Genomic DNA, 9,123 nt, shown 5'->3' with positions numbered 1-9,123 from the left:
TTGTTAGTACGACATTTTTACAAAATATGACAGGATACATTTGATGTGTTACGACAGTGAAAGGAACCTGTAACCACTGGAGACAGTACCACAAGTTCTTCCAAAAAATCGTAACACAACACACACACAAATCTCATACTAACGAATGTAAATCCACCTGATGATGGAAGTTTAAACCTTTGAAACAGGTAGTGGAGATACATAAACAGTGACTGGTAACGGTAAACTTGTTGTTTCATTTAAAATTTGGATAATTATTGGTTGCCTTAGACTATCCTTGATACCTAATGCACATTAACAGGGTACTGTTGATATATTACAAACACAGTATGGACTTCGACTAACGACAGGAGCTTTTCAGATGAGTCCAGTGACCAGCGTTCTGGTGGAGGCTGGAGTCCCTCCACTGCAGATAAGACGTGCACAACTGCTACCCAGTTACGTTGCACTCATTCCTAGTTCCCCTGAGCATCCGAATTACCCTGTCCTTTTCCCACCCACGGCGGCCTGTCTCCTGCATTGGCGGCCCAAGTCAGAGCTTACGATCACAGTTCGTACCCGGTCCCTCCTGTGTGAACTAGATTCCTTTCCTTTACCGCCTCCCATCCGCGTACACCCCCATGGTGTAAAGCTAGGCCGCGGCTTCGGCTGGACCTTCGCATGGCCCTAAGGTCTCAGTTATTCCTACTTGTCTCCGCTGTCACTTCCTCTCGATTCTTGCCATGTCCCGGGGCTCTGAAGTGGTTTACACCGATGGCTGATGGTCATGTTGACTTCACCTATGTTCACAGAGGGCATATTGAACAGCCCTCCATGCTAGATGGCTGCAGTGTTTTCACCGCAGAGCTGGTGACCGTATCTCGTGCTCTTGAGCACATCCGGTCATGCCCTGGCGAACTTTTTCTTCCCTGTACTGACTGTTTGAGCAGTCTCCAAGTTTTCGACCAGTGCTACCATCGCCATACTTTGGTAGCGACCTTCCACGAGTCCATCTATGTCCTGTAACGGTCCAGTCGTTCAGTGGTGTTTGTCTGGACCCCCACGACACGTCAGCACCCCAGGCAATGAAATTGCTGACAGGCAGGTCAAACAGGCTACAAGGAAACTGCTTATGGAGATCGGCATTCCTGTAACTGACTTGCGTTCCTTATTACGCCTCAGGGTTTTTCTGCTTTGGGAGACGAAATGGCATAACAGTACGCACAGTAAATTATGTGTCATTAAGGAGACTACGAATGTGTGGAAGCCTTCCATGCAGGCCTCTCGCCGTAGTTTCCTGCCGGCTACCATTGGCGACGCTTGGGTCACCCACACGTATCTCCTGCGCTGTGAAGACACACCTCAGTGTCTCTGCGGCGCCCGGTTGACAATGTCCCATATTCTGTCGCGTTGTCCTATATTGGCTGCCCTGCGACGAAATCTTCGGTTACCGGACTCGCGTTGAATTTAGCTGACAATGCCTCATCGGCTGATTTAGTTTTACGTTTTATACATAAGGGTGGGTTTTATCATTCGCTCTAAGTTTTAGTGCATGTCCTTTGTCCCTCTGTGTCCGCCACCCTAGTGCTTTTAGGCTGGAGATTTTAATGTGTTCCAGAGTGCCTGGCATCTCCTTTTTATTCTCGTGTTCAGCCAGACATGGTAATCTGCTTTCTTGTTTTAATCTCTTCTACATGTTTCTTGCTTCTCTCTGTGGTTTTCTCGCCCTCTTTCGTTCCTATTACTGATTGTTGCCTTTCTGGCTTTCTTGTGGTTTTTCTTTCCTTTCGGTTTTGTGCTCTACGTCTCGTTTGTTTCATTCTTTCCCATGTGGGATTGTTTTAACAGGAACAAAGGACCGATCACCAAGCAGTTTGGTCCCTTTCGCCTCCGCTCCTATATTCCAATGTATAAATGGCAGAAAGTTACCCCATCGGTGAGGTTTGACTCCCCACCACGAAGTGTCACCTCCACTCTTCAGAGTATGGTAGCCCTCGTCGTGAGATGGACTGATTACTCGTGCTCTGTACACGTTTCGATCAACACCGGGAATTGTCAACAGCAGAAATCAGTCACAGCCCCAAGAGACAATAAAAAGAATAAAAAATAAATATTATTATTAATCCATGCATCTCTTCCACTGTTCATAATTTTGTACAAGTATTTTTAGTTCATCATAATTTCTTCCACAATCTCCTGACGCGATGGGTCTACTAGATTTATGGGATCAGGAGATGCTTCCATTTAAGTTTGCAGAGTCCGCACCATCTACCTGACATATCGAACATCAGATTTCCAGGATTCATCATCCGGCTTTGTGTCTGCATCACAGCAACAGTGAGCTGGCAGTATATCACAACAGCAGGACATAACATGAAGTAAGAATCCTAGAATAATAGTTCTTTTCTCACCAACATCGATACGGCGTATCAGGTGGTTACAGTGTCATAACTTCACAGTTAAAGTTCACTGTAACGTACAATGTAAATAGGAGTGACAATAAATGTGTGGTTGTGGATATGTCCTCTAGTGATGAGTTAGTAGTGTTTGATAATCTCATATTGAGTGACATGAAGGTAGTCCTTTCATCCTATAAATGTTGGCAATTATGACAGCATATATCAAAGGTAACCACACCGGTCAACGCTCAAGCGTCTCCTATTTTATTGGACTGTCATACAGTTTGTGTTGGGAACTGCCCAAGAACAAGTAAAACATACAACAAGAATACTTCAGGGCATACTCACTTTCAGGAATCAACACTCAGAAACTTGATGTCTGCTAGCTCTGTTGTCGAGTTTCCTGTGAATGACCCTTTTGGATATGGGCCATATATATATGGATGATGCATCACCACTACCCAATGCACATTTGTATATGTTCATATACCATATGTAGTGGCACCACCGTTTAAGATAGGAGAAAGTTAGATTCGGTGCAATATTTCTGAGCACACAAGTTACAGACAGGCACGGTCCTGTGGACGGTAGGTTATGCTTACCAGCGGTTGCGAAGTAGATGTTACGAGCACATGACTCGGAGTGGCGCTTTGGCGAAACAGAGGCACACAGCTGCGTATAAATATGTGCCAATTTTCTAACGAGGGGGATTCAAGTGTGGGAGCTCTCCTGGACAGCGGGGCGTGTCACACCACTGGTTACACGCAGCAGCAGATGGGGAGTCAGCGTTCCAGTCCACAATGGGTCACTGGTTCGATCCTCTGATGCCAGCGCGGGGTCGGTAGCCAGCCAGCGGCGGGCCACTCGACGGCTCGCTACTGCGGGCAGTCTTGTTGGCACCCAACACGCGCTGGATGCATCCCGAGGCGAGGGCCGCAGATTTGGACACTGGATCATGGGCGCTTGATGTCGTCCTCGATCTTAACCATGAAGGCTGTTGAGTTGGCTGCCGGCGCATCCTAACGTCGTCAAAACACCGTGGCTGTACATGCCAGCATGCCGCAGTATGTGGCACGGATCACTGAGGTAGCCCTTCCGCGCCAAGCTGTTTTGCAGACAGTGAAGTGGCATTCTCAGCATCACGGCACTCTGTGACACAGACAGAGGGGACTGTGGCTCTCTAGCTGGGAATAATAAAATACTTGAAGATCACAGCTGAGTTTTGACGTGGTGCATCCTGACAGTTTCCATCCACGTCCAACATTCCTCCACTGCACGCCAAAATCTACATTTGGCAGTGACAGCTACACATAAAATGCTTGATGAAATTAAAAAGAAGAATGAAGAGAAAGAAAACGTTTATTTCACTCTAAAATGACTTTCGTTTCATCTACGTTTATATTCAGTGGAACAGACACTACAAATGGGTTTGTACGGTTTTTGTAAATAAGATGAATGGGAGGGGTATATGTGATAACAAAACAATTTCTGATTTATTTACTATATATGCATGTAATTTCTTCTTTGGTACCAGTGTCTACAGAGATACTTTATTTATATTGACTAGAAACTTATACATACACAGATACATTTTCTTCGGTAATGATACACAGATATAATTTAATAATAGTGCCTAGAAACTTTTATTCCAATAGTAATGACATAAAAAGAATCTGTATGGAGCTATTAAATGAAAACGAGACACACGGGAAAAAGTCAGTAGCCTATTTGTTATTTCAAATTTAGTCATCACAACTGTTAATAAATTTATCCTACGTGAGACAATATGGTCACCGCCTTCATGGAAAAGTGTTTGCAGTTGCCTGCAGAACAATGACTGTGCAAGGCGTACACCTCTTCGTCCAAAGCAATTCGACAGCCACAAATCACGTTCTTCAGGGCTCTATAAGTATGAAAATTGCATGAGGAGAGATCTGGTCCGTATGGAGGATGTTTCGACCATGTAGCATCAGTTTCTCTGGGAAGACGTAACACATCCACCATAGCGTCCCCATACCTCTCCATACGATTTCCGTATTTTTGGTACTCTCAAGAAAGACATTCATGAACGTCAGTTTGCTTTGGACAAGGAGGTACACACTTGGATATAATCTCCGTTCCATAGACAACCGCAACATTTTTCCATGAAGGAATTGATCGTCTTGTCTCACAGTAAGATAAATGTATTAACAGTTGTGGTGATTACTTCAGAAGTAATGAACGTTTTATTCAGTTTTCTTCATCTGTGCTCTTTCCATTTGACTTCAAATTATGTGTTTCTTCTTGGTAGGTTTTTTTCTTTTTTAATGTTACAGTTGTCATTGCTTGATATCACTGGTTCAATAGACACGTTTATATATTACCATTTTAATGCAGTTGATACAATATTAAAAACAGACCTTTTGTGAAGCAGTTATTATTCTTTAACCCTTTGACTGCTAAAGACGTGCTCTCTGCAGTCCGTGCTGAGGGAGCTATTGCTATGGCTGTACTACTCGCCAAATGCTGGTGCCGGTGTTAAGAGACGGCGTTACGTCCGACATGAGATACTTATCATCCGATTTTTCAAAAACCATCAGGTGGAAAAATTTGACTATTGCACATCTTGCAGTTTGATATCTTCACTCGGTAAACTACTGAATTTCTTTTCGTTATCCATCATACTTACTGCGCCGCATCAAATTAAGTAAAAAATTCCGCGAAATTTTAAAGATTTTCAGAGATAAAAACACATTGCATGTACTATGCGTGTTGTTCATTTTAGCTCACATATTACAGTGGATGAAATGTAGATAAGATATCGAAATTTAATTTAAAATCATGTGGTCATGGCAATCGTTATACCCCCATAAACGATTCAAGACGTCTAAAGGTTTTCTTCGGATGATAGCTTGCAATGAAGAACGTATCTTGTTTAATAAATTCTCGAAACATTTTTCTTCACTGCGATATGAAAGTCGGCGACTCAGGACGCGTACAGACGTCCACAGCACTGTAGAAGAACCGAAGTGGTGCATGTACACGCGTCCACAATACCTGGGGAACAGTGTAGCAGGACTTGTATGCACTCCCACACCAGCGGAATGATTAGTGCAGTATCCTTATTTGACTATATGTTTTTTTTAATGAGAAACAAAAAAAAAACACACGCACACACACACACACACACACACACACACACACACACACACACACACGCATTCACTCAGTACCGTTGTGTCTCGATCTCTTTTTCACAAATGAACCATTTGTCGTAATGGCGTGGCAGTCCGACTTTGAGTTGTGATACAGTGTGTGCCACAAGGTCTCGTCGTCGAACGCATACTTAGTGCACAAAGTGGGGAGGAGGATGACCACCAGCACCACTGACCAGGCATTCCTCGTAAGCAGTCATTGAGACTGCATGACCCTTTTCCTGCCTTTGGGTTGAACCTTTGTTAGTATCGCACACATACATTTTCAATACAAGGCCGACAAAGTTCGCGCTCTGTGGTCCATTCGCCTCGCCTTTAATTAGGTAGACAACGTTTTTGTCAGCTGTTTTTATGCCATAAGCATTATCAAACATTTCGCATATCCATACGTGCCAATGTGTCAGTGCCGTACCTTATTAATTCATATGGATGGCAACCATTGCTCAATAGATGAAGCTGTCCGTATCTACATGAAATGAATTTGGATCTGCGCAATGAGTTGTCGCAAACCTGTAATAAAAGTATTTCATGTAGAGAATGGGTTCAGTATACACATACTGACGTAAACAGCTTTCGTGAATTAGACTAAAACCTTCCCCGCCTCCAGTGTGACAAATTCGTGATTAAAAATAGTGGCCCGTTTAATATTTGGCATTTCTGTGTAATTCTGAGAGCCATAAGTCCATTCCCAGAGGATAAATATGTGAATTTCACTGTGTCATTTTTTTTCAAATTTTCTATTATTTTTCTGAATTGTGCGTTATTCAAAAGATTAACAAATTCCTTTTCAGAGTCACATGTTTGAGAGCCCCTTCTTCAGTATTCACAATAGCATACTCCTTTCCCAACGTCGTCATGGAGATGGAATTGTTGCACGGAATTATATGCTCCAGACATAGTGGCAAATCACTGTGTACATCTTGTAAACTCTTAGGATATGCCTGGTCTACCTCTACGACACATCCTACACCGGAATCCGCTGCCACATCCACGAATTTATCTAATCTAATGATTTCCCTATATACAACCATCCAATCGACAGAGTTTGTTGCATGACGTGTACATACAATTTGTTAATTTACATGTAAATGATGTATTTCAAATGATCAGATGCATTGACTCTACTACTCTAATCATTCTCATGTTATTTGCATTGGCCTGTCTGTGGACACACTGGCCAAGTCCCTTGTGAATACTATGTCGATTTCATGCCCTGGTATCGACATATCCCCTGTTTACTATCCTTGTCAGCTGCGCAGTCAAATTGCTCTGCAGCGTCACACATTGATCAATCGGCCGCCAAAGTTTACAGTGAAATTAGAATTATATATTAATACCTTAAGCTGCTGACGGTCTCTGGTATATATCAACGGCAACAGGTGAAAATGTGTGCCCCGACCGGGACCCGAACCCGGGATCTCCTGCTTACATGGCAGACGCTCTATCCATCTGAGCCACCGAGGGCACGGGGGATAGTGCGACTGCAGGGACTATCTCTCGCATGTCTCCCGTGAGACCCACATTCTCACCTTATATGTCCACACACTACATTCGTAGTGTCCCTACCCAACACACTCATTACTCGTGGAAGACACTCTTACCAAGTCCCATAAGAGTTGGGTAACATGCATGCATCCGCACACAGAAGGAAGGTCATGGCTCTTATTGCCAGAACTAAATACTTAAATGGATATGGTGTCTGTTCTTTCGGACAGGTCCGAAAGAACAGACAGCATATCCATATAAGTATAAAGTTTACAATGCTTCATATTCCATCGATACCTATTGGACCCGTCTGCATAACATGTCCATGGTGCGTCGTTTTCTTTCTCTAAGGGTGTATGTAACCGTTATTTTTAATTACCGTTTGAGTTTATGTTGCACAGTACGTATTCTTGATTTTCTGCTGCTAAATTTGTTCTTATACTTCTAGTGCGATGACTGCTTCTCAGTCGGCACACTTGTTGTTGTTGTTGTGGTCCTCAGTCCTGAGACTGGTTTGATGCAGCACTCGATGCTACTCTATCCTGTGCAAGCTTCTTCATCTCCCAGCACATACTGCTGCCTACATCCTTCTGAATCTGCTTCGTGTATTCATCTCTTGGTCTCCCTCTACGGTCTTCACCCTCCACGCTGCCCTCCAATACTAAATTGGTGATCCCTTGATGCCTCAGAACATGTCCTACCAACCGATCCCTTCTTCTAGTCAAGTTGTACCACAAACTCCTCTTCTCCCCAATCCTATTCAGTACCTCCTCATTAGTTATGTGATCTACCCATCTAATCTTCAGCATTCTTCTGTAGCACCACATTTCGAAAGCTTCTGTTCTCTTCTTGTCCAAACTAGTTATCGTCCATGTTTCACTTCCATACATGGCTACACTCCATACAAATACTTTCAGAAACGACTTCCTGACACTTACATCTATACTCGATGTTAACAAATTTCTCTTCTTCAGAAACGCTTTCCTTGCCATTACCAGTCTACATTTTATATCCTCTCTACTTTGACCATCATCAGTTATTTTGCTCCCCAAATAGCAAAATTCCTTTACTACTTTAAGTGTCTCATTTCCTAATCTAATTCCCGCAGCATCACCCGACTTGATTCGACTACATTGCATTATCCTCGTTTTGCTTTTGTTGATGTCCAACTTATATCCTCGTTTCAAGACACTGTCTATTCCGTTCAAATGCTGTTCCAAGTCCTTTGCTGTCTCTGACAGAATTACAATGTCATCGGCGAGCCTCAAAGTTTTTATTTCTTCTCCATGGATTTTAATACCTACTCCGAATTTTTCTTTTGTATCCTTCACTGCTTGCTCAATATACAGATTGAATAACATCGGGGAGAGGCTATAACCCTGTCTCAGTCTCTTCCCAATCACCGCTTCTCTTTCATGTCCCTCGACTCTTATAACTGCCATCTGGTTTCTGTACAAATTGTAAATAGCCTTTCGCTCCCTGTATTTTACCCCTGCCACCTTCAGAATTTGAAAGAGAGTATTCCAGTCAACATTGTCAAAAGCTTTCTCTAAGTCAACAAATGCTAGAAATGTAAGTTTGCCTTTCCTTAATCTTTCTTCTAAGGTAAGTCGTAGAGTCAGTATTGCCTCACGTGTTCCAATATTTCTACGGAATCCAAACTGATTTTCCCCGAGGTCGGCCTCTACTAGTTTTTCCATTCGTCTGTAAAGAATTCGAGTTAGTATTTTTAATCCGTGACTTATTAAACTGATAGTACAGTAATTTTCACATCTGTCAGCACCTGCTTTCTTTGGGATTGGAATTATTATATTCTAGTTGAAGTCTGAGGGTATTTCGCCTGTCTCATACATCTTGCTCACCAGATGGTAGAGTTTTGTCAGGACTGGCTCTCCCAAGGCCGTCAGTAGTTCTAATGGAATGTTGTCTACTCCCGGGGCCTTGTTTCGACTCAGGTCTTTCAGTGCTCTGTCAAATTCTTCACGCAGTACCGTATGTCCCATTCATCTTCATCTACATCCTCTTCAATTTCCATAATATCGTCCTCAGGTACATCTTAAGGTGTA

At 43.0% G+C, this 9,123-nt stretch overlaps 1 non-coding gene across 1 annotated transcript; it reads right to left on the bottom strand.

The window, feature by feature from the left end:
- Window positions 1-6,962: 6,962 nt before the first annotated feature.
- On the bottom strand, window positions 6,963-7,037 carry Trnat-ugu. The gene has a single exon. It is a non-coding gene; the product is annotated as a tRNA-Thr (tRNA).
- Between the last annotated feature and the right edge of the window lie 2,086 nt (window positions 7,038-9,123).

Source organism: Schistocerca americana, chromosome 6, assembly GCF_021461395.2.
Source record: "Schistocerca americana isolate TAMUIC-IGC-003095 chromosome 6, iqSchAmer2.1, whole genome shotgun sequence".
In the NCBI taxonomy this organism is placed as follows: Eukaryota; Metazoa; Arthropoda; class Insecta; order Orthoptera; family Acrididae; genus Schistocerca; species Schistocerca americana.
The sequence above is the reverse complement of the archived record's forward strand: the minus strand, read 5'-3'. Positions and strand labels throughout refer to the sequence as shown.